At 43.9% G+C, this 22,435-nt stretch overlaps 1 pseudogene; it reads left to right on the top strand.

The window, feature by feature from the left end:
• The window catches only part of LOC106608451 (exocyst complex component 6B-like), a 100,377-nt pseudogene that overhangs the window by 13,361 nt on the left and 64,581 nt on the right, over window positions 1–22,435 (top strand).

Here is a 22,435-nt window from a genome sequence, read left to right as displayed (position 1 = left end):
CATCTTTCCTCCCCTCTACTCCCTCTATACCCCCCGTCCACTCCCTCTATCCTCCCCTCCACACCCTCTATCCTCCCCTCTACTCCTTCTATCCTCCCCTCTATCCTCCCCTCCACTCCCTCTTTCCTCCACTCCACTCCCTCTATCAGCCCCTCCACTCCCTCAATCCTCCCCTCTACTCCCTCTATCCCCATCCACTCCCTCTATCCTCCCCTCCACTCCCCTCTATCCTCCCCTACACTCCCTCTATCCTCCCCTGCCCTCCCTCTATCCTCCCCCTCCACTCCCTCTATCCTCCCCTCTACTCCCTTTATCAGCCCCTCCACTCCCCTCTATCCGCCCCTCCACTCCCTCAATCCTCCCCTCCACTCCCTCAATCGTCCCCTCTACTCCCTCTATCAGCCCCTCTACTCCCTTCTATCCTCCCCTCTACTCCCTCTATCCTCCCCTCCACTCCCTCTATCCTCCCCTCCACTCCCTCTATCCTCCCCTCCACTCCCACTATCCTCCCCTCAACTCCCACTATCCTCCACTCCCTATATCCTCCCCTCCACTCCCTCTATAACCCCTCCACTCCCTATATACCACCTCTACTCCCTCTATCCTGCCCTCCACTCCCTCTATCCCCCTCCACTCCCCTATCCCCCTCCACTCCCTCTGTCCTCCCCTCCACTCCCTCTGTCCTCCCCTCCACTCCCTCTGTCCTCCCCTCCACTCCCTCTGTCCTCCCCTCCACTCCCTCTGTCCTCCCCTCCACTCCCTCTGTCCTCCCCTCTACTCCCTCTATCCTCCCCTCTACTCCCTCTATCCTCCCCTCTACTCCCTCTATCCTCCCCTCTACTCCCTCTATCCTCCCCTCTACTCCTTCTATCCTCCCCTCTACTCCCTCTATCCTCCCCTCTACTCCCTCTATCCTCCCCTCTACTCCCTCTATCCTCCTCTCCACTCCCTCTATCCTCCCCTCTATCCTTCCCTCTACTCCCTCAATCCTTCCCCTCCACTCCCTCTATCCTCCCCTCCACTCCCTCTATCCTCCCTCTACTCCTTCTATCCTCCCCCTCCCCTCCCTCTATCCTCCCCTCCACTCCCTCTTTCCTCCACTCCCTCTATCATCCCCTCTATCCTCCCCTCTACTCCATCTATCCTCCCCTCTACTCCCTCTTTCCTCCCCTCCACTCCCTCTATCCTCCCCTCCACTCCCTCTATCCTCCCCTCTACTCCTTCTATCCTCCCCTCTATCCTCCCCTCCACTCCCTCTTTCCTCCACTCCCTCTATCAGCCCCTCCACTCCCTCTATCCTCCCGTCCACTCCCTCTATCCTCCCCTCTACTCCTTCTATCCTCCCCTCCACTCCCTCTATCCTCCCCTCCACTCCCTCTATCCTCCCCTCCACTCCCTCTATCCTCCCCCCCACTCCCTCTATCCTTCCCTCTACTCCCTTCTATCCTCCCCTCCACTCCCTCTATCCTCCCCTCCACTCCCTATATCCTCCCCTCCACTCCCTCTATCCTCCCCTCCACTCCCTCTATCCTTCCCTCTACTCCTTCTATCCTCCCCTCCACTCCCTCCATCCTCCCCTCTACTCCCCTCTATCCTCCGCTCCACTCCCCTCCATCCTCCCTCTCCACTCCCTCTATCCTCCCCTCTATCCTCCCCTCTACTCCCTCAATCCTCCCCTCCACTCCCTCTTTCCTCCACTCCCTATCATCCCTCTATCCTCCCCTCTACTCCATCTTTCCTCCCCTCTACTCCCTCTATCCCCCGTCCACTCCCTCTATCCTCCCCTCCACACCCTCTATCCTCCCCTCTACTCCTTCTATCCTCCCCTCTATCCTCCCCTCCACTCCCTCTTTCCTCCACTCCACTCCCTCTATCAGCCCCCTCCACTCCCTCAATCCTCCCCTCTACTCCCTCTATCCCCATCCACTCCCTCTATCCTCCCCTCCACTCCCTCTATCCTCCCCTCCACTCCCTCTATCCTCCCCTCCACTCCCTCTATCCTCCCCTCCACTCCATCTATCCTCCCCTCTACTCCCTCTGTCCCTCCCCTCCACTCCATCTATCCTCCCCTCTACTCCCTCTGTCCCCCCCTCTACTCCCTCTATCCCCCTCTACTCCCTCTATCCCCCGTCCACTCCCTCTATCCTCCCCTCCACACCCTCTATCCTCCCTCTACTCCTTCTATCCTCCCCTCTATCCTCCCCTCCACTCCCTCTATCCTCCCCTCCACTCCCTCTATCAGCCCCCTCCACTCCCTCTATCCTCCCCTCTACTCCCTCTATCCTCCCTTCACTCCCTCTATCCTCCCCTCCACTCCCTCTATCCTCCCCTCCCCTCCACTCCCTCAATCCTCCCCTCTACTCCCCTCTATCCTCCCCTCCACTCCCTCTATCCTCCCCTCCACTCCCTCTATCCTCCACTCCCTCTTTCACCCCCTCCACTCCCTCTATCCTCCCCTCTACTCCCTCTATCCCCATCCACTCCCTCTATCCTCCCCTCCACTCCCTCTATCCTCCCCTCCACTCCCTCTATCCTCCCCCTCCACTCCCTCTATCCTCCACTCCCTCTATCCTCCACTCCCTCTATCCTCCACTCCCTCTATCCTCCACTCCCTCTATCCTCCACTCCCTCTATCCTCCCCTCCACTCCCTCAAGCCTCCCCTCCACTCCATCAATCCTCCCCTCTACTCCCTCTATCCTCCCCTCCACTCCCTCTATCCTCCCCTCTACTCCCTCTATCAGCCCCTCCACTCCCTCTATCCGCCCCTCCACTCCCTCAATCCTCCCCTCCACTCCCTCAATCCTCCCCTCTACTCCCTCTATCAGCCCCTCCACTCCCTCTATCCGCCCCTCCACTCCCTCTATCCTCCCCTCCACCCCCTCTATCCTCCCCTCCACCCCCCTCTACTCCAACCCCCCTCTACTCCAACCCCCCTCTACTCCACCCCCTCCCCTTCATCCCCCATACTTCCCTTTCCCTTCTATCGGAACTTTGGCCAAGGACAGGGGTCATTGGGTCAAGTACCCTATAAGGAGTATGGATAGTCAGGATTCAGGCTTGTTTTTTTATGGTGCAGAGTTGGTTTGATATAACCTGACCTGGTCATGACTCGGGTCTGGTTACCTCTGATATGGAAAAGCGGGTCTGGCTAGTTTCCGCCTTCTGATATTTAAGTGTGTGTGTGTGTGTGCGTGTTTGTGTGTGTGTGTGCGTGTGTGCATCTGAGGTCATCAGACGGGCGGGGCGCGCATAGCAACAGGAAGGTGTGCCGCCGCCGTCGTAACGGGATAGCTGGCGTAACCATGGATACCGGAGGGGGGGGGGCCCCAAATCACAGAGTCGTTAGTTTGTGATGAGGAGAACAATTACCTGTGTCTGATTGTCAGATCATTCCCGGAAGGTCAGCTAGATGATTACAGAGCGGGCGATGACTTCAGAGTCAAGTTTAGTTCAAAGTCTGGTTTGGCTACTATTTCAATCCAACCCCTAGCTATAAAATGTTGTGGTTTTGGTGTGTGTGTGTGTGTGTGTGTGTGTGTGTGTGTGTGTGTGTGTGTGTGTGTGTGTGTGTGTTTGGCTACAGTATGTTGTGGTTTTGTTGACAGTTCAGATCCAAAATATGCAGTGAATGTTGAAGAAGTTACCAAAGTATAAATGTTCCTTCCCCTTTGTATATCTACATTTAATCTCTTAGTAAATACGGATTCTGAACATCACCTCAGTTATTGATCGAGAATAGAGAATGTTGATATCTTGCCAGTGAGTTTTTTTTTTCTCTCTAAGTTTATTTCTGAATGTTATTATAGTTTTTAAAACGTATCATGTTTTTGACATTAGTGATTGTACATTCGATGGGATTATCTATTGAATCGCTCTGATTAGATGGAATCTGATAGCGTTTGTGTAATCAGACAGGCTTACTTACTGACGACGGACGGAATTCTTATTTTTCCTCTCGTCATACTTTCTTTTTTACTTTCTTTTATCCTAATATTCCTTCCTGATTTCCATGAGTAGGTATGTCCAAACTTTTTGACATTCACTGCATGTTTGACTGGTACTGTCCACTCAACACCCCAATATAGGCGACTACTATGGCATTTACAGTTGACGTCGGAAGTTTACATCCACTTAGGTTGGAGTCATTAAAACTCGTTTTTCAACCACTCCACAAATTTCTTGTTAACACACTATAGTTTTGGCAAGTCGGTTAGGACATCTACTTTGTGCATGACACAAGTCATTTTTCCAACAATTGTTTACAGACAGATTATTTCACTGTATCACAATTCCAGTGTGTCAGAAGTTTACATACACTAAGTTGACTGTGCCTTTAAAACAGCTTGGTAAATTCCAGAAAATGATGTCTTGGCTTTAGAAACTTCTGATAGGCTAATTGACATCATTTGAGTCAATTGGAGGTGTACCTGTGGATGTATTTCAAGGCCTACCTTCAAACTCAGTGCCTCTTTGCTTGACATCATAGGAAAATCAAAAGAAATCAGCCAAGACCTCAGCAAAAAATTGTTAACCTCCACAAGTCTGGTTCATCCTTGGGAGAAATTTCCAAACACCTGAAGGTGCCACGTTCATCTGTACAAACAATAGTACGCAAGTATAAACACCATGGGATCACGCAGCCGTCATACCGCTCAGGAAGGAGACACGTTCTGTCTCTTAGAGATGAACGGATTTTGGTGCGAAAAGTGCAAATAAATCCCAGAACAACAGCAAAGGACCTTGTGAAGATGCTGGGGGAAACAGGTACAAAAGTATCTATATTCACAGTGAAACGAGTCCAATATCGACATAACCTGAAAGGCCGTTCAACAAGGAAGAAGCCACTGCTCCAAAACCGCCATAAAAAAGCCAGACTATGGTTTGCAACTGCACATGGGGACAAAGATTGTACTTTTTGGAGAAATGTCCTCTGGTCTGATGAAACAAAAATAGAACTGTTTGGCCGTAATGACCATCGTTATGTTTGGAGGAAAAAGGGGGAGGCTTGCAAGCCAAAGAACACCATCCCCACCGCGAAGCACGGGGGTGGCAGCATCATGTTGTGGGGGTGCTTTGCTGCAGGAGGGACTGGTGCACTTCACAAAATAGATGGCATCGTGAGGCAGGAAAATTATGTGGATATATAGAAGCAACATCTCAAGACATCAGTCAGGAAGTTAAAGCTTGGTAGCAAATGAGTCTTCCAAATGGACAATGACCCCAAGCATACTTCCAAAGTTGTGGCAAAATGGCTTAAGGACAACAAAGTCAAGGTATTGGAGTGGCCATCACAAAGCCCTGACCTCAATCCCATAGAAAATGTGTGGGCAGAACTGAAAAAGCATGTGCGAACAAGGAAGCCTACAAACCTGACTCAGTTACACCAGCTCTGTCAGGAGGAATGGGCCACAATTCACCCAACTTATTGTGGGAAGCTTGTGGAAGGCAACCCGAAACGTTTGACCCAAGTTAAACAATTTAAAGACAATGATACCAAATACTAATTGAGTGTATGTAAATGTATGACCCACTGGGAATGTGATAAAATAAATAAAAGTTGAAATAAATCATCCCTTACTCCCTTCTCCGCCTCTCTGTCTCTCGCTCTCTCTGGTCTATTTTAGTCATCAAATTGAACTTGAGGTTTTTTTATCCCTTGAATGTTGTTTGGCATTCTCCCCCCCCCTTTCTGGAGCGCAGGGGAACATTTTTGGGATTCTTGTCGTCCCGTCAGTCTCAACACAATTAAGGGATTTGGTGTGTCCAAAATATCATATCACAATTTTTCTACTTTTTGACATTATTTTATGTTTTTGATTAACAAAAGTTCTAAATATGCTTTGAGTCTGACCCAATGTGTGGAAATACATACACCACATGACCTAAAGTATGTGGACACCTGCTCCACAAACATCTCATTCTAAAATCATGGGGATTAATATGGAGTTGGTCCTCCCTTTGCTGCTGTAACAGCCTCCACTCCACTGTGAAGGCTTTGCTACTATAACAGCCTCCACTCCTCTGTGAAGGATTTGCTGCTATAACAGCCTCCACTCCTCTGTGAAGGCTTTGCTGCTATAACAGCCTCCACTCTTCTGTGAAGGATTTGCTGCTATAACAGCCTCCACTCCTCTGTGAAGGATTTGCTGCTATAACAGCCTCCACTCCTCTGTGAAGGATTTGCTGCTATAACAGCCTCCACTCTTCTGTGAAGGCTTTGCTGTTATAACAGCCTCCACTCCTCTGTGAAGGATTTGCTGCTATAACAGCCTCCACTCCTCTGTGAAGGATTTGCTGCTATAACAGCCTCCACTCCTCTGTGAAGGATTTGCTACTATAACAGCCTCCACTCTTCTGTGAAGGCTTTGCTGCTATAACAGCCTCCACTCCTCTGTGAAGGATTTGCTGCTATAACAGCCTCCACTCTTCTGTGAAGGATTTGCTACTATAACAGCCTCCACTCTTCTGTGAAGGCTTTGCTGCATGGACTTGGTTCCATTTATGTTCCATGTTGGGCAAATAAGCCTGACTCGCAGTCGGCGTTCCATTTCATCCCAAAAGGTGTTAATTAATTTGTTATTATTTATTAAACTTTTGTTTCGTCACTTCCTTTATCAGAATAATAATTATTCTCCTCAGTACCTAGGTTTCCATCCAATTGGCGACAGATTTTCATGTGAATATTGTATATTATAAATCTACATAAATACAATATTCACATTTTTCCATCAGATGCGTTTCCATCAAATTCACTTGTTGTGGATAAAAGGCTGTGTGTGATGACGTGGTGCACATACAAATTTACTTTTGCAGTTAAATTCTCATGTACCGAATAAAATATACAAGTTTAATAGGTTTTCATTACATTTTCAACTCTACTGATGGTTTTGTCACAAGCAAATGTGCGTATTATATATATATATAGTGATTGTGCCCACTTTGGTGTTGGTACCTGCGCCCTAGCCAACATTTCACAGATTACAGGTTACCTACATGATGAGATTATTGTGGACAAAAGCAAGTTTATTTAAAATTGTCAAACCTTCAGTGTGGGATCTTGTTTTTGTACAGCTCAGTAAGCGTGACGTTCGTTTCCCGTTGTTTATTATTTTGATTTAGTGTTCTGAGTTAAATAAAATTAGAAATATGAACACTTTACCCACGCTGCACCTTGGTCTCCTCCTTTTGACGATCGTCACACATGATGATATTATTGTGGACAAAAGCAAGTTTATTTAAAATTTGTCAAATTGCGGCCAAGCGTGGATCATCATGTCACCTAAAGAATTTAGGCTCATCACTATGAAGTTGATCACAATTGATTTAATCTGTAGTCGTAGTGGGATGATCACCCAATATCATCGCACCAGCACTGATTCATGGCAACAATGTACAGTTCCTTCGGAAAGTATTCAGACCCCTTGACTTTTTCCACATTTTGTTACATTACAGCCTTGTTCTAAAATGGATTAAATAAATGTTTTTCCTCCGCAATCTAAATACAATACATTTTTGCAAATGTATTAAAAATGTAAAACAAATATCTTATTTACATAAGTATTCATACCCTTTGCTATGTGAATTTAAATTGAGGTCAGGTCCATCCTGTTTCCATTGATCATCCTTGAGATGTTTCTACAACTTGATTGGAGTCCACCTGTAGTAAATTCAATTGATTAGTCATGATTTGGAAAGGCACACACCTGTCAGAGAGTTGACCAAGAACCCGATGGTCACTCAGAGCTCCAGAGTTCCTCTGTGGAGGTGGGAGAACCTTCCAGAAGGACAACCATCTCTGCATCACTCCACCAATCAGGCCTTTATGGTAGAGTGGCCAGATGGAAGCCACTCCTCAGGGAAAAGCACATGACAGCCCGCTTGGAGTTTGCCAGAAGGCACCTAAAAGACTCTCAGACCTTGAGAAACAAGATTCTCTGGTCTGATGAAACCAAGATTGAACACTTTGGCCTAAATGCCAAGCGTCACGTCTGGAGGAAACCTGGCACCTTCCCTACAGTGAAGCATGGTGGTTGCAGCATCATGCTGTGAGGATGTTTTTTAGTGGCAGGGACTGGGAGACTAGTCAGGATCGAGGGGAAAGATGAACGAAGCAAAGTACAGAGAGATCCTTGATGAAAACCTGCTCCATAGTGCTCAGGACCTCAGACTGGGGCGAAGGTTCACCTTCCAACAGGACCACGACCCTAAGCACACAGCCAAGACAACGCAGGAGTGGCTTCGGGAAAAGTCTCTGAATGTCCTTGATTGGCCCAGCCAGAACCCAGACTTGAACCTGATTGAACATCTCTGCAGAGACCTGAAAATAGCTGTGCAGTGACTCTCCCCATCCAACCTGACAGAGCTTGAGAGGATCTGCAGAGAAGAATGGGAGAAACTCCCCAAATACAAGTGTGCCAAGCTTGTAGGATCATAACCAAGAAGAATCGAGGCTGTAATCGCTGCCAAAGGTGCTTCAACAAAGTACTGAGTAAAGGGTCTGAATACTTATGTAAATGTGATATTGAAACAATAATACATGAGGCCATGTGTTGTAACATTTTTATCATGGCTGTGATGTGGTCATAGCAATGAGGCAAAGCAGTGAGTATTATTGCTTTTATACAGCATTAAAAATCAAGATTATTTCCCCAAACTATCCATTTTTAAACCAAACATGATGCTCATTCACTAACTCTGGTCGTTAGTTCTAATCGTATTGACTGTCATGTAACACTGGTTGTCAAGTGACATTCTAGCTGTTCTCTGGTCGTTAGTTGTAATCGTATTGACTGTCATGTAACACTGGTTGTCAAGTGACATTCTAGCTGTTCTCTGGTCGTTAGTTCTATTCGTATTGACTGTCATGTAACACTGGTTGTCAAGTGACATTCTAGCTGTTCTCTGGTCGTTAGTTCTATTCGTATTGACTGTCATGTAACACTGGTTGTCAAGTGACATTCTAGCTGTTTTCTGGTCGTTAGTTCTAATCGTATTGACTGTCATGTAACACTGGTTGTCAAGTGACATTCTAGCTGTTCTCTGGTCGTTAGTTCTAATCGTATTGACTGTCATGTAACACTGGTTGTCAAGTGACATTCTAGCTGTTCTCTGGTCGTTAGTTCTAATCGTATTGACTGTCATGTAACACTGGTTGTCAAGTGACATTCTAGCTGTTCTCTGGTCGTTAGTTCTATTCGTATTGACTGTCATGTAACACTGGTTGTCAAGTGACATTCTAGCTGTTCTCTGGTCGTTAGTTCTAATCGTATTGACTGTCATGTAACACTGGTTGTCAAGTGACATTCTAGCTGTTCTCTGGTCGTTAGTTCTATTCGTATTGACTGTCATGTAACACTGGTTGTCAAGTGACATTCTAGCTGTTCTCTGGTCGTTAGTTCTATTCGTATTGACTGTCATGTAACACTGGTTGTCAAGTGACATTCTAGCTGTTCTCTGGTCGTTAGTTCTATTCGTATTGACTGTCATGTAACACTGGTTGTCAAGTGACATTCTAGCTGTTCTCTGGTCGTTAGTTCTATTCGTATTGACTGTCATGTAACACTGGTTGTCAAGTGACATTCTAGCTGTTCTCTGGTCGTTAGTTCTATTCGTATTGACTGTCATGTAACACTGGTTGTCAAGTGACATTCTAGCTGTTCTCTGGTCGTTAGTTCTAATCGTATTGACTGTCATGTAACACTGGTTGTCAAGTGACATTCTAGCTGTTCTCTGGTCGTTAGTTCTAATCGTATTGACTGTCATGTAACACTGGTTGTCAAGTGACATTCTAGCTGTTCTCTGGTCGTTAGTTCTAATCGTATTGACTGTCATGTAACACTGGTTGTCAAGTGACATGTTAGCTGTTTTCTGGTCGTTAGTTCTATTCGTATTGACTGTCATGTAACACTGGCAAAACTACCCAAGCGCTGGTTGATAGTTCTAGAACCTTGGTTTCTAAGGACGCTGTCCATGGTTCTGAAAACAGCCTGGTCTATGTATAGAAACATTGAATGTCTGATTGAAACATTGTATAGACGTACTGTCCACGGTCTGAAAACAGTGCTGAAACATTGTAGCAATGACATTGATGTTTCAGAATAGAAACCACAATGGAGTGGGGGATGAGGGGAAGAGACTGGGCAGAGCTCATTCCCTAGGTTTTCATACACCCAGCCGCGACAATTCTCTCTCTCTCTCTCCCTTTCCTTTTTTTATTACCCATGAGTCTGGTTTCAGTTTGCGGTTTCCTTCGTTGCCTCTTCGGCCAAAGTGCAACTGCAAATCTAACCACACCTTATTCAGTAATCCTCTAGGGGTGGCAGGGCTCAAGGCTTCGGACTCGCGGGAGGATTTTTAGGTCCCGGCTGTGTTATAGCTGTGTGGTGGCTGGTTCTGTCCCTGCCCTCCCTTCTCAGCTGTTTTATGATACCAGCAAAGACATTGTCTGCGTTCAGGAAGTCAGTATCTCTCATCAGACCAGCTCAGTGGCGGTTTAGGCCTGCCTGCAGTCCAGCGAAGTTGCCGATTCCATATCGGTCTCGTTTAGCAGTCCTTGCAGTGGCGTAGAAACTCGGGAGAATATTACCCATCTCCTGTTTTGAAACAGTTGACAGATCGATGTTTATCCCCTTTCTGACTGCCATTCCAGAAAGCACAACACTGCCCAGCTGGTTTATCTTGATGTCGCTTTTTCATTTCTTTCCTTTTCTATGTCGTCTGTAGCAGCACCTCTAATGTTTACACTAGGCTCAGGTTACTGGTCCATGTCTATAATGTTAACACTAGGCTCAGGTTACTGGTCCATGTCTATAATGTTTACACTAGGCTCAGGTTACTGGTCCATGTCCTTGTCCTCCTGTCCCCCCGTCCTCCTGTCCCCTCGTCCTCCTCTCTTCCTGTCCCCCCGTCCTCCTGTCCCCTCGTCCTCCTGTCCCCCCGTCCTCCTGTCCCCTCGTCCTCCTGTCCCCCCGTCCTCCTGTCCCCTCGTCCTCCTGTCCCCCCGTCCTCCTGTCCCCCCGTCCTCCTGTCCCCTCGTCCTCCTCTCCTCCTGTCCCCCCGTCCTCCTGTCCCCTCGTCCTCCTGTCCCCCGTCCTCCTGTCCCCCGTCCTCCTGTCCCCCCGTCCTCCTCTCCTCCTGTCCCCCCCTGTCCCCCTCCTGTCCCCCTCCTGTCCCCCCGTCCCCCTCCTGTCCCCCCGTCCTCCTCTCCTCCTGTCCCCCAGTCCTCCTCTCCTCCTGTCCCCCATCCTCCTATCCCCCCGTCCTCCTCATCCTCCTGTCCCCCTCCTGTCCCCGTCCTCCTGTCTCCCCGTCCTCCTGTCCCCGTCCTCTGTGCTGACAGTGTTTGACCTACTCTGCCTCATCTGGACTGTGATATAGACTTCACGCAGACCGACCTTGTGGTACTACATTGCTATAGCTCCTATGTAAGTCTAGGTAATATTGTGTTAATCTTTGTTCTCAGCTCTACACCAACCTGCTGTTAATCAGAACACTCGGTAACTGTCTACAGCATGCCATCAAGAAGAACATAGGACTGGCTGAGGTAAGTCTCTCTCTCTCTCTCGCGTTCTGTCTGTCTTTCGCGTCTCGATCTCTCTCTCTCTTTCTCTCTCACAATTTCAATTTAAGGGCTTTATTTGGCATGGGAAACTTATGTTTACATTGCCAAAGCAAGTGAAATTAACAGTAAACATTACACTCACAAAAGTTCCTAAAGAATAAAGGCATTTCAAATGTTTTCTGTATGCGGTGTTGAATTTGATGTGCAAATAGTTAAAGTACAAAAGAGAAAATAAATAAATATGGGTTGTATTTACAATGGTGTTTTTCTTCATTGGTTGCCCTTTTCTTGTGGAAACAAGTCACAAATCTTGCTGCTGTGATGGCACACTGTGATATTTTCACCCAGTAGATTTGGGAGTTTATCAAAATTGGCTTTGTTTTCGAATTCTTTGTGGGTCTGTAATCTGAGGGAAATATGTGTCTCTTGCCACTGTGTTCTCTCTGTTTAGGGCCAAACAGCATTCCAGTTTGCTCAGTCTTCTTGGTAAATTCTTTCCAATGTGTCAAGTAATTATCGTTTAATTTTCTCATGATTTGGTTGCGTCTAATTGTGTTGCTGTCCTGGGGCTCTGTGGGGTCTGTTTGTGTTTGTGAACAGAGCCCCAGGACCAGCTTGCTTAAGAGACTCTTCTCCAGGTTCATCTCTCTGTAGGTGATGGCTTTCTTATGGAAGGTTTGGGAATCGCTTCCTTTTAGGTGGTTGTAGAATTTAACGGCTCTTTTCTGGATTTTGATAATTAGCGGGTATCGGCCTAATTCTGCTCTGCATGCATTATTTGGTGATTTACGTTGTACACAGAGGATATTTTTGCAGAATTCTGCATGCAGAGTCTCAATTTGGTGTTTGTCCCATTTTGTGAACTCTTGGTTTGGTGAGCGGACCCCAGACCTCACAACCATAAAGGGCAATGGATTCTATAACTGATTCAAGTATTTTTAGCCAGATCCTTATTGGTATGGTGAATCTCTCTCTCTCTCTTCTATTGCCTTCTCTCTCTCTCTTTCTGTCTGTCTGTCTCTCTGTCTCTCTCTCTCTCGTGTGTTTAAAGATGAATAAGTGTTCAGTTATGATGTTATAGACCTTATGTGTCTATAGGGGTGATAGTGTGTGTGTGTGACTAGCTAGTTCAGGTGATCATCAACATTACATTTTACATTTACATTTTAGCAGATGCTCTTATCCAGAGCAACTTACAGTAATGAATGCATACATTTCATACATTTCATTTCATGCATTTTTTTTTGTACTGGCCCCCGTGGGAATCGAACCCACAACCCTGGCGTTTCACACACAACATATATAACATCTATACACATATATATAAACATATACAACATCTATACATATATATATATAAAAATATATAACATCTATACACATATATATATATATATATATATATATAAACATATATAACATATATACACATTGTCATGACGTTGGCCTCTTTGAGTACAGGGAGGACAGTTGACCCCTTCCCCCCTTGCACCATCCCCCAACCTACCTCCCCCCACCCAGGCCCTGTGTGAGGGGGTTGTAAAATTCCAGAGGAGAATCTTACAACCACATGGCCCAGTTGAGACACAGAGGGGTCCCATAGAGAGACACAGGAAATTCTTCCAACTCACAGAATTGGGGAACCGAATGACATTTGTGTTCTGGAGTATGGAAGATTGGTGAAGAATCCAGCTACGAACTGGTCCGCTTGGTACAATTTTGTGATACTCAGAAGAGACAATATAGCCATATTACCATAAAACGATTTATATAATAGCCTCAGCCTTGAGACTTGCATCCAGATGGTTGTATAGAATGTATTAACCTCTATGGGCTAGGTGGGACGCTAGCGTCCCCCCCGTGGTGCACTCCATCAACAGCAGGTGCATTTCAAGAGCGACAAATTTGAAACCAAATAAATGTCAAAATTCAAATTTTCAAAACATACAACTATCTTTACACCCTTTGAAAGATAAACATCTCCTTAATCTAACCACGTTGTCCGATTTCAAAAAGGTTTTACGGCGAAAGCATAAAGTTAGATTATGTTAGGAGAGTACATTGACAATAGCTGTGTGTAATGTTTTGTCAATTCAAAGACAGGGTCACCAAAACCATAAAACCAGCTAAAATGATGCACTAACCTTTTACAATCTCCATCAGATGACACTCCTAGGACATTATGTTAGACAATGCATGCATTTTTAGTTCTATCAAGTTCATATTTATATCCAAAAACAGCGTTTTACTATGGCATTGATGTTGAGGAAATCGTTTCCCTCCAATAACCGGCAGTCAAGTCAGCACCACAAATTAAATAATTAAAATTAGAAAACATTGGTAAAATATTATATTGTCATTTAAAGAATTATAGATTTACATCTCTTGAACGCAATCAACTTGCCAGATTTAAAATAACCTTACTGGGAAATCACACTTTGCAATAATCTGAGCACTGCGCCCAGAAAAATACGCGTTGCGATACAGACTAGCCGCCATGTTGGGGAGATCTAAAATCGAAAATACTATGTAAATAATCCATTACCTTTGATTCTCTTCATCAGATGTCACTTCCAGGTATCACAGGTCCATAACGAATGTAGTTTTCTTCAAAAAAGCTCATCATTTATGTCCAAAAATCTCCGTCTTGTTAGCACATGATCTAAGCCCGCCGGACTTCACTTCATGAACGAGGGGAAAAAATATATTTACGTTCGTTCAAACATGTCAAACGTTGTATAGCATAAATCATTAGGGCCTTTTTAACCAGAACATGAATAATATTCAAGGTGGACGAATGCATTCTCTTTTATAACGTATTGGAACGAGGGTACCCAACATGAACTCGCGCGCCAGAGTCTAATCGGCCATCACCGTTCCATGGCTCTTGTTCGGTCAGATCTCCCTCCAGAAGACAAACACTTTGTAAAGGCTGGTGACATCTAGTGGAAGCAATAGGAAGTGCCAAAACATTAATCAACCCCTGTGTGTTTCAATGGCATAGGCTTAAAGGTAATTCAACACATCAGGTATCCACTTCCTGTCAGAAAATGTCTCAGGGTTTTGCCTGCCAAATGAGTTCTGTTATACTCACAGACACCATTCAAACAGTTTTAGAAACTTTAGGGTGTTTTCTATCCATATATAATAAGTATATGCATATTCTAGTTACTGGGTAGGATTAGTAACCAGATTAAATCGGGTACGTTTTTTTATCCAGCCGTGAAAATACTGCCCCCTAGCCCCAACAGGTTAATAAGGATAAAGCTATTTGTAATACATTGAGATGCTATGTACTGATGTTAATGTGATAGAATTATATTTCTGTACCAAGCTTAACTCAGTCATCGGCACGCCCCCAGGGACACAGACAGGACCAGGTGTCATGTGACATGTTCACTATAAAACCATATCCTGATCTACTTTCTTCAGACCCGGCCTCCACTCCATTGCGAGTTGGCCAATAGGTTTGACCATCCAAGTACTCTACTGAAAGTGAACTATACCACGTGGTTAACTTTTAGACTATTGATACCGACAGAATAAGAACAAGTCTTTGATATTAATTATTAGTCTGCAGCTAACTAAATTATATCATTGAACGCGAAGACCAACGAAACATCCATTCTATGACGACATTAATGAATGTCGCTTTGAAAGATCCATTCTAACCGAGAGAGAGAGAGAGAGAGAGAGAAAGAACTCTCCAACAGAACGACGCTCCAACAAGGATCCCGACGACACACTGAGCGTAAATATATATTGATTGCAATTGTTCTCAAATGAGTGAGCGTTCATGTGCAAAGGATTAGCATGTAAATTGCTAATATTAATGAACTGTGTACCTCCTCAGCTGAACATTTTATGACCCATTGTTCTACAAGACACCAGCCATGCCTGTTTAGACCACTAGGGCACATTACTCTACCAATTCTTTGTGATGATAATTACTGTTTGTATACTTTATGTGAATTACTTAGTTTAGTAAATAAATGATTTTAAGACAATTGATGTATGGATGACTCTTAGTAAAGACTGGGTTCTTGCAGATACAACAATTTACGACGTTTGGAATGAGACTGGACGCGAGGTAAAATACACCATTTAAACCAGAAGATAATCGGCCTATACTATAATAGAATATAATATATAATGTTATAATATAGGAAAGTTATATTAGGAAAATTATAACTTTGTAATCTGAATATTTTCCTTGGTGCCCCGATCTCCTAGTTAATTACAATTAAACGATTAATCAGTTTAATCGCGTGATAATAATTACAGGGAGTTAATTGATAAACATGTCTTCAGTTTAATGGTACCCCAAAGACACGACAACATATATATATATATATAACATCTATACACATATATATATAGAAACATATATAACATCTATACACACATATAACATATATACATATATATAAACATATAAAACATATATACACATATATATAAACATATAAAACATAAATACACATATATATATAAAACATATATAACATATATCATATATATAAACATATATAATATATATACATATATATAAACATATAAAACATATATAACATATATACATATATAACATATATATAAACATATATATAACATATATAACATATATACACATATATATATATATATACATATATATATATATATATATATATACACATATATATAAACATATACAACATATATACACATATAAACACATTTTATATATATATTTTATATGACACCATTCTGTATACTTCTGGCCCTTCTTTGGACACTGTGTTAACTACCCTCCAAATGAGCTTCAATGCCATACAACTCTCGTTCCGTGGCCTCCAACTGCTCTTAAATACAAGAAAAACTAAATGCATGCTATTCAATCGATCACTGCCCGCACCTGCTCGTCCATCCAGCATCACTACTTTGGACGGTTCTGACTTAGAATATTTGGACAACTACAAATACCTAGGTGTCTGGTTAGACTGTAAACTCTCCTTCCAGACTCACATTAAGCATCTCCAATCCAAAATTAAATCTAGAATTGGCTTCCTATTTCGCAACAAAGCATCCTTCACTCATGCTGCCAAACATACCCTCGTAAAACTGACCATCCTACCGATCCTCGACTTCAGCAATGTAGCATACCACCCTGCATCCCATTGCTGGCTTGTTTCTGAAGCTAAGCAGGGTTGGTCCTGGTCAGTCCCTGGATGGGAGACCAGATGCTGCTGGAAGTGGTGTTGGAGGGCCATTAGGAGGCACTCTTTCCTCTGGTCTGAAAAAAAAAATTAATAATATCCCAATGCCCCAGGGCAGTGATTGACACTGCTCTGTGTAGGGTGCTGTCTTTCAGATGTGATGTTAATTGGGTGTCCTGACTCTCTGTGGTCACTAAAGATCCCATGGCACTTATTATAAGAGTAGGAGTGTTAACCCTGGTGTCCTGGCTAAATTACCAATCTGGTCCTCATACCACAATGGCCACCTAATAATCCCCAGTTTACAATTGGCTCATTCATCCCCTCCTATCCCCTGTAACTATTCCCCAGGTTGTTGCTGTAAATGAGAATGTGTTCTCAGTCAACTTACCTGGTAAAATAAAATAGCCTCCAATACCCTACTCAGTAAATTGGATGTAGTCTATCATTTTGTCACCAAAACCCCATATACTACCCACCACTGTGACCTGTACGCTCTCGTTGCATGGCCCTCGCTTCGCCAAACCCACTGGCTCCAGGTCATCTACAAGACCCTGCTAGGTAAAGTCCCGCCTTATCTCAGCTCGCTGGTCACCATAGCAGCACCCACTCGTAGCACGCGCTCCAGCAGGTATATCTCACTGGTCACCCCCAAAGCCAATTCCTCCTTTGGCCGCCTCTCCTTCCAGTTCTCTGCTGCCAATCACTGGAACGAACTACAAAAATCTCTGAAACTGGAAACACTTATCTCCCTCACTAGCTTTAAGCACCAGCTGTCAGAGCAGCTCACAGATCACTGCACCTGTACATAGCCCATCTATAAATAGCCCAAACAATTACCTCATCCCCTACTGTATTTATTTTGCTCCCTTGCACTCCAGTATTTCTACTTTGCACATTCACCTACTACAAATCTACCATTCCAGTGTTTTACTTGCTATATTGTATTTACTTCACCACCATGGCCTTTTTTGCCTTTACCTCCCTTATCTCACCTCATTTGCTCACATTGTATATAGACTTGTTTTTGTACTGTATTATTGACTGTATGTTTGTTTTACTCCATGTGCAACTTTGTGTTATTGTATGTGTCAAACTACTTTGCTTTATCTTGGCCAGGTCACAATTGTAAATGAGAACTTGTTCTCAACTTGCCTACCTGGTTAAATAAAGGTGAAATTAATAAAATTAAAAAAATAAATAAAAAATAAAATATATATATATATATAGCTCAGAAAACTGGCCAAATAAAACCATTTGGGGAAGCTTGGCCTAATGCAAGCACATTAAACATACATGGTATTGGGGCCCCATAAGAGGCTTTACTGAGGCCCCTGAGAACCCTGGGGCCTCTAACCCTAATCTAAAAGGTCTCTGGTGCTATGGAGCTAAACAGGGAGCTACACTCGGGAACATAAAGAACATTCTAGAACAGTGCTATGGAACTAAACAGGGAGCTACACTCAGGAACATGAAGAACATTCTAGAACAGTGCTATGGAACTAAACTGGGAGCTACACTCAGGAACATGAAGAACATTCTAGAACAGTGCTATGGAACTAAACAGGGAGCTACACTCAGGAACATGAAGAACATTCTAGAACAGTGCTATGGAACTAAACAGGGAGCTACACTCAGGAACATGAAGAACATTCTAGAACAGTGCTATGGAACTAAACTGGGAGCTACACTCAGGAACATGAAGAACATTCTAGAACAGTCCGGATTCCCCATAGTGAGCTTCTAATCCATACGGACAGTGAAGGGCTAACCTTTTGAGGTGGATTTCACTGGACCAGAATGAATACATCAACTTTTTCTCTCTTCCATCGTCCTCCTTAAATCCCTCAAGCCTTACCTCCTCTTTCCTGTTCTCTCTTCCTGCCCCTCTCCTCATCACCTTTTTTACTCTTTGATACTAATATTTTATCCTGATCCTGCCTCTCCTCTTACCCCCCTCACCTTTCTAATCTGGGCAGGAAGAGCGGGGCAAAGAGACCCATTGATCAGGAAATAACAGTAACATCACTGGCATTGTGTGTCCCGCGCTGGCGATTATGACAAGATCTTTGAAACACACACTCTTCTAGTGGTCCATATCTTCACCCCTGGCCATCGTGACCCTCTCCAGTCCTCAAACACACACACACACACACACACACACACACACACACTGATGCAAACCTGACCTGTCGACAACTGTTACGAAGAAAGAGATCACGTGACGCAGCAGCTTGTATGTTTATGAACTTGCCCCCATATTGTGTTCCAGGCACATAGACGGCTCAAACGACCCTAACGCACATCAGCCAGCTCACTCTCCCACTTCTGACCACAGTCCAATCAGTGAAGCCACGGTGTCGATGGGACCACATCCCACTTCTGACCACAGTCCAATCAGTGAAGCCACGGTGTCGATGGGACCACATCCCACTTCTGACCACAGTCCAATCAGTGAAGCCACGGTGTCGATGGCACCACATCCCACTTCTGACCACAGTCCAATCGGTGAAGCCACGGTGTCGATGGGACCACATCCCACTTCTGACCACAGTCCAATCGGTGAAGCCACAGTGTCTACCGGACCACATCCCACTTCTGACCACAGTCCAATCAGTGAAACCACGGTGTCGACCAGACTGCAAGCGGTTCAGAAAGCGTTCCCTGAATGTAATGGGACGCCTTCCAAATTAAGTTTCACCTCTATAACCCTTGACCCCCTTAATCCACTGGAATCGATATCTGCGCCCCCACAGAAATCTAAAAGATGTCCATCAGTTTAAACTAGAGATACACTGTATGTCAATCCAATGGCGCCCTTATTCTGCATATACAGTGAAAGGGGACAGACCATGAGACATCCCGAAAAATCAGTCTTCTCACGAAAACGTCTGTAGTATCCGAACGGTTTGGTCTACACACTAATAGGAAAGGTGAGACTCTCACCTACACTACCGTTCAAAAGTTTGGGGTCACTTAGAAATGTCCTTGTTTTCCATGAAAACATACATGAAATGAGTTGTAAAATTAATAGGAAACAGGGTCAAGACGTTGGCAAGGTTATAAATAATTATTTTTAATTGAAATAATAATTGTGTCCTTCAAACTTCGCTTTCATCAAAGAATCCTCCATTTGCAGCAATTACAGCCTTGCAGACCTTTGGCATTCTAGTTGTCAATTTGTTGAGGTAACCTGGGTAAGAGCGTCTGCTAAATGACTAAAATGTAAAAATGTAATCAATAATATAATAATTATTTTAGCAAAATGTTCATTTTTGGCAAATAGAAATCCAAAATGGATGATGTTGAGAGATAGATGGGAGGGAATGAATGGAGCTGAAGGGTGGGACTAATAACAAGATAACCAATGAAAAACATACGGGGTCTGTAAAATGTATATAGGTTCAGAACTTTTGTGAAATGGCACAGTTACAAATAGAAATCAAACTGGATGGACATCAGAATAGAGGAAGGACTAAAAACAAAAAAATATAACTATTGTAAAATAGATTGTATCTGTAAAATGTGTATAAGATGTATAAACTGAAGGTAGAAGCCGAAGTGTTTATTAGTTTACTCCAATTGAGGGAAGGGTGGTAGGGTTTTCGGGGAATAATAAAGGTATATTCTAAAAAAAGTATGTATATCTATATAGGTATGTGTATGCATTTATGTGTATATGTATGTAAAACGAGGAAACTCCTTGACTTCCCTGCCGAAGCAAATTACATCGGAATCTGGGATCATCAGTGACCGAACTGTCACGTCCTGACCAGTAAAAGGGGTTATTTGTTATTGTAGTTTGGTCAGGGCGTGGCAGGGGGTGTTTTTCTGTGTGTTTTGGGGTTTTGGGCATTCTATGTCCTTTTTTTCTATGTTTTTGTATTTCTTTGTTTTGGCCTGGTATGGCTCTCAATCAGGGACTGTACATCGTTGTCGCTGATTGGGAGTCATAATTAGGCAACCTGTTTTCCTTCGGGTTTTTGTGGGTAGTTATTTCTAATTAGTGTTTTGCACCTGACGGAACTGTTGGTCGTTTTGTTATTTTGTCTAAAGCGTTCTCAGTAAATACATTTCATGATGAGCACTAACCACGCTGCAGCTTGGTCCCCTCTTTCAGACGATCGTTACACGAACTGAAATTTGTGATGTTTTTAATGAGCATTTTATTTCTGCTGGTTTTCTTTTTGAAAGAAAAAAAATTGCCAACATGATACTGACCGGTCTATTGTTTCAGTCCCTCGGCCTTCAGCTGATGTGGAAAACAGTAAGCCGGTTTTTAAGTTTCAAAAAGCCACAAAAGATGAGGTCTTATCTGCGCTATCTGCTATAGATTCTAAGAAATCATTAGGCGCTGACAATCTGGATCCATATTTACTCAAGTGTGCGGCACCAATTATTGCTTGTGTAGTGACACATGCCTTTTATCAAACATTTGTCGTAGGAAAGATTCCTAAAGCTTGGAAAACAGCTTTTGTTTTACCTCAAGGGAGGTGATAGTAGTGAATTGGATAATTATCGGTCCGTCTCTAAGCTCTCCCGTTTGGCTAAAATTCTAGAGTCACTGGTGAATAGGCAACTTCAATCTTTTTTAACTATTAGCAATACTCTTTCAAGTAATCAATCTGGCTTCAGACCTAAACACAGTACCTCTACGGCCACTGTACGTGTTGTAAATGATATTACTAATGCCCTAGATAATAGAAAGTACTGTGCCGCCTTGTTCAAAGATTTATCTGAAGCTTTTGACACTGTAGACCATGCGATACTGGTGAAGCGTGGTGAGCGTACATTTTTCTCTTTATTGAATGTCGCCAGCAAAACCAATAAACAATACAAAACGACCGTGAAGCTTACAGGGCAACCTATGTATGGCTCCTAATCAGCTTACAGGGCTACCTATGTATGGCTCCCAATCAGCGACAACGAAGTACAGCTGTCCCTGATTGAGAGCCATACCAATCCAAAACAAAGAAATACAAAACATAGAAAATAGAACATAGAATGCCCACCCCAACTCATGCCCTGACCAAACCAAAATAGAGACATAAAAAGGAAATCTAAGGTCAGGGCGTGACAGATACTTTTGGGTAAGCTGTCGTCAATAGGACATGACTGTGCCTTTAAACAGCTTGGAAAATTTCAGAAAATTATGTCATGGCTTTAGAAGCTTTTGATAGTCTAATTGACATCATTTGAGTCATTGGAGGTGTACCTGTGGATGTATTTCATGGCCTACCTTCAAACTCAGTGTCTCTTTGCTTGACATCATAGGAAAATCAAAAGAAATCAGCCAAGACCTCAGAAAAAAAATAGTAGACCTCCACAAGTCTGGTTCATCCTTGGCAGCGATTTCCAAACGCTTGAAGGTACCACGTTCATCTGTACAAACAATAGTACGCAAGTATAAACACCATGGGACCATGCAGCCATCATACCGCTCAGGAAGGAGACACGTTCTGTCTCCTAGAGATGAACGTACTTTGGTGCGAAAAGTGTAAATCAATCCCAGAACAACAGCAAAGGAACTTGTGAAGATGCTGGGGGAAACAGGTACAAAAGTATCTATATCCACAGTAAAACGAGTCCTATATCGACATAACCTGAAAGGCCACTCAACAAGGACGAAGCCACTGATCCAAAACCGCCATAAAAAAGCCAGACTACGGATTGCAA

The sequence above is a fragment of the Salmo salar genome, chromosome ssa07 (assembly GCF_905237065.1).
Source record: "Salmo salar chromosome ssa07, Ssal_v3.1, whole genome shotgun sequence".
Lineage (NCBI taxonomy): Eukaryota > Metazoa > Chordata > Actinopteri > Salmoniformes > Salmonidae > Salmo > Salmo salar.
The sequence above is the reverse complement of the archived record's forward strand: the minus strand, read 5'-3'. Positions and strand labels throughout refer to the sequence as shown.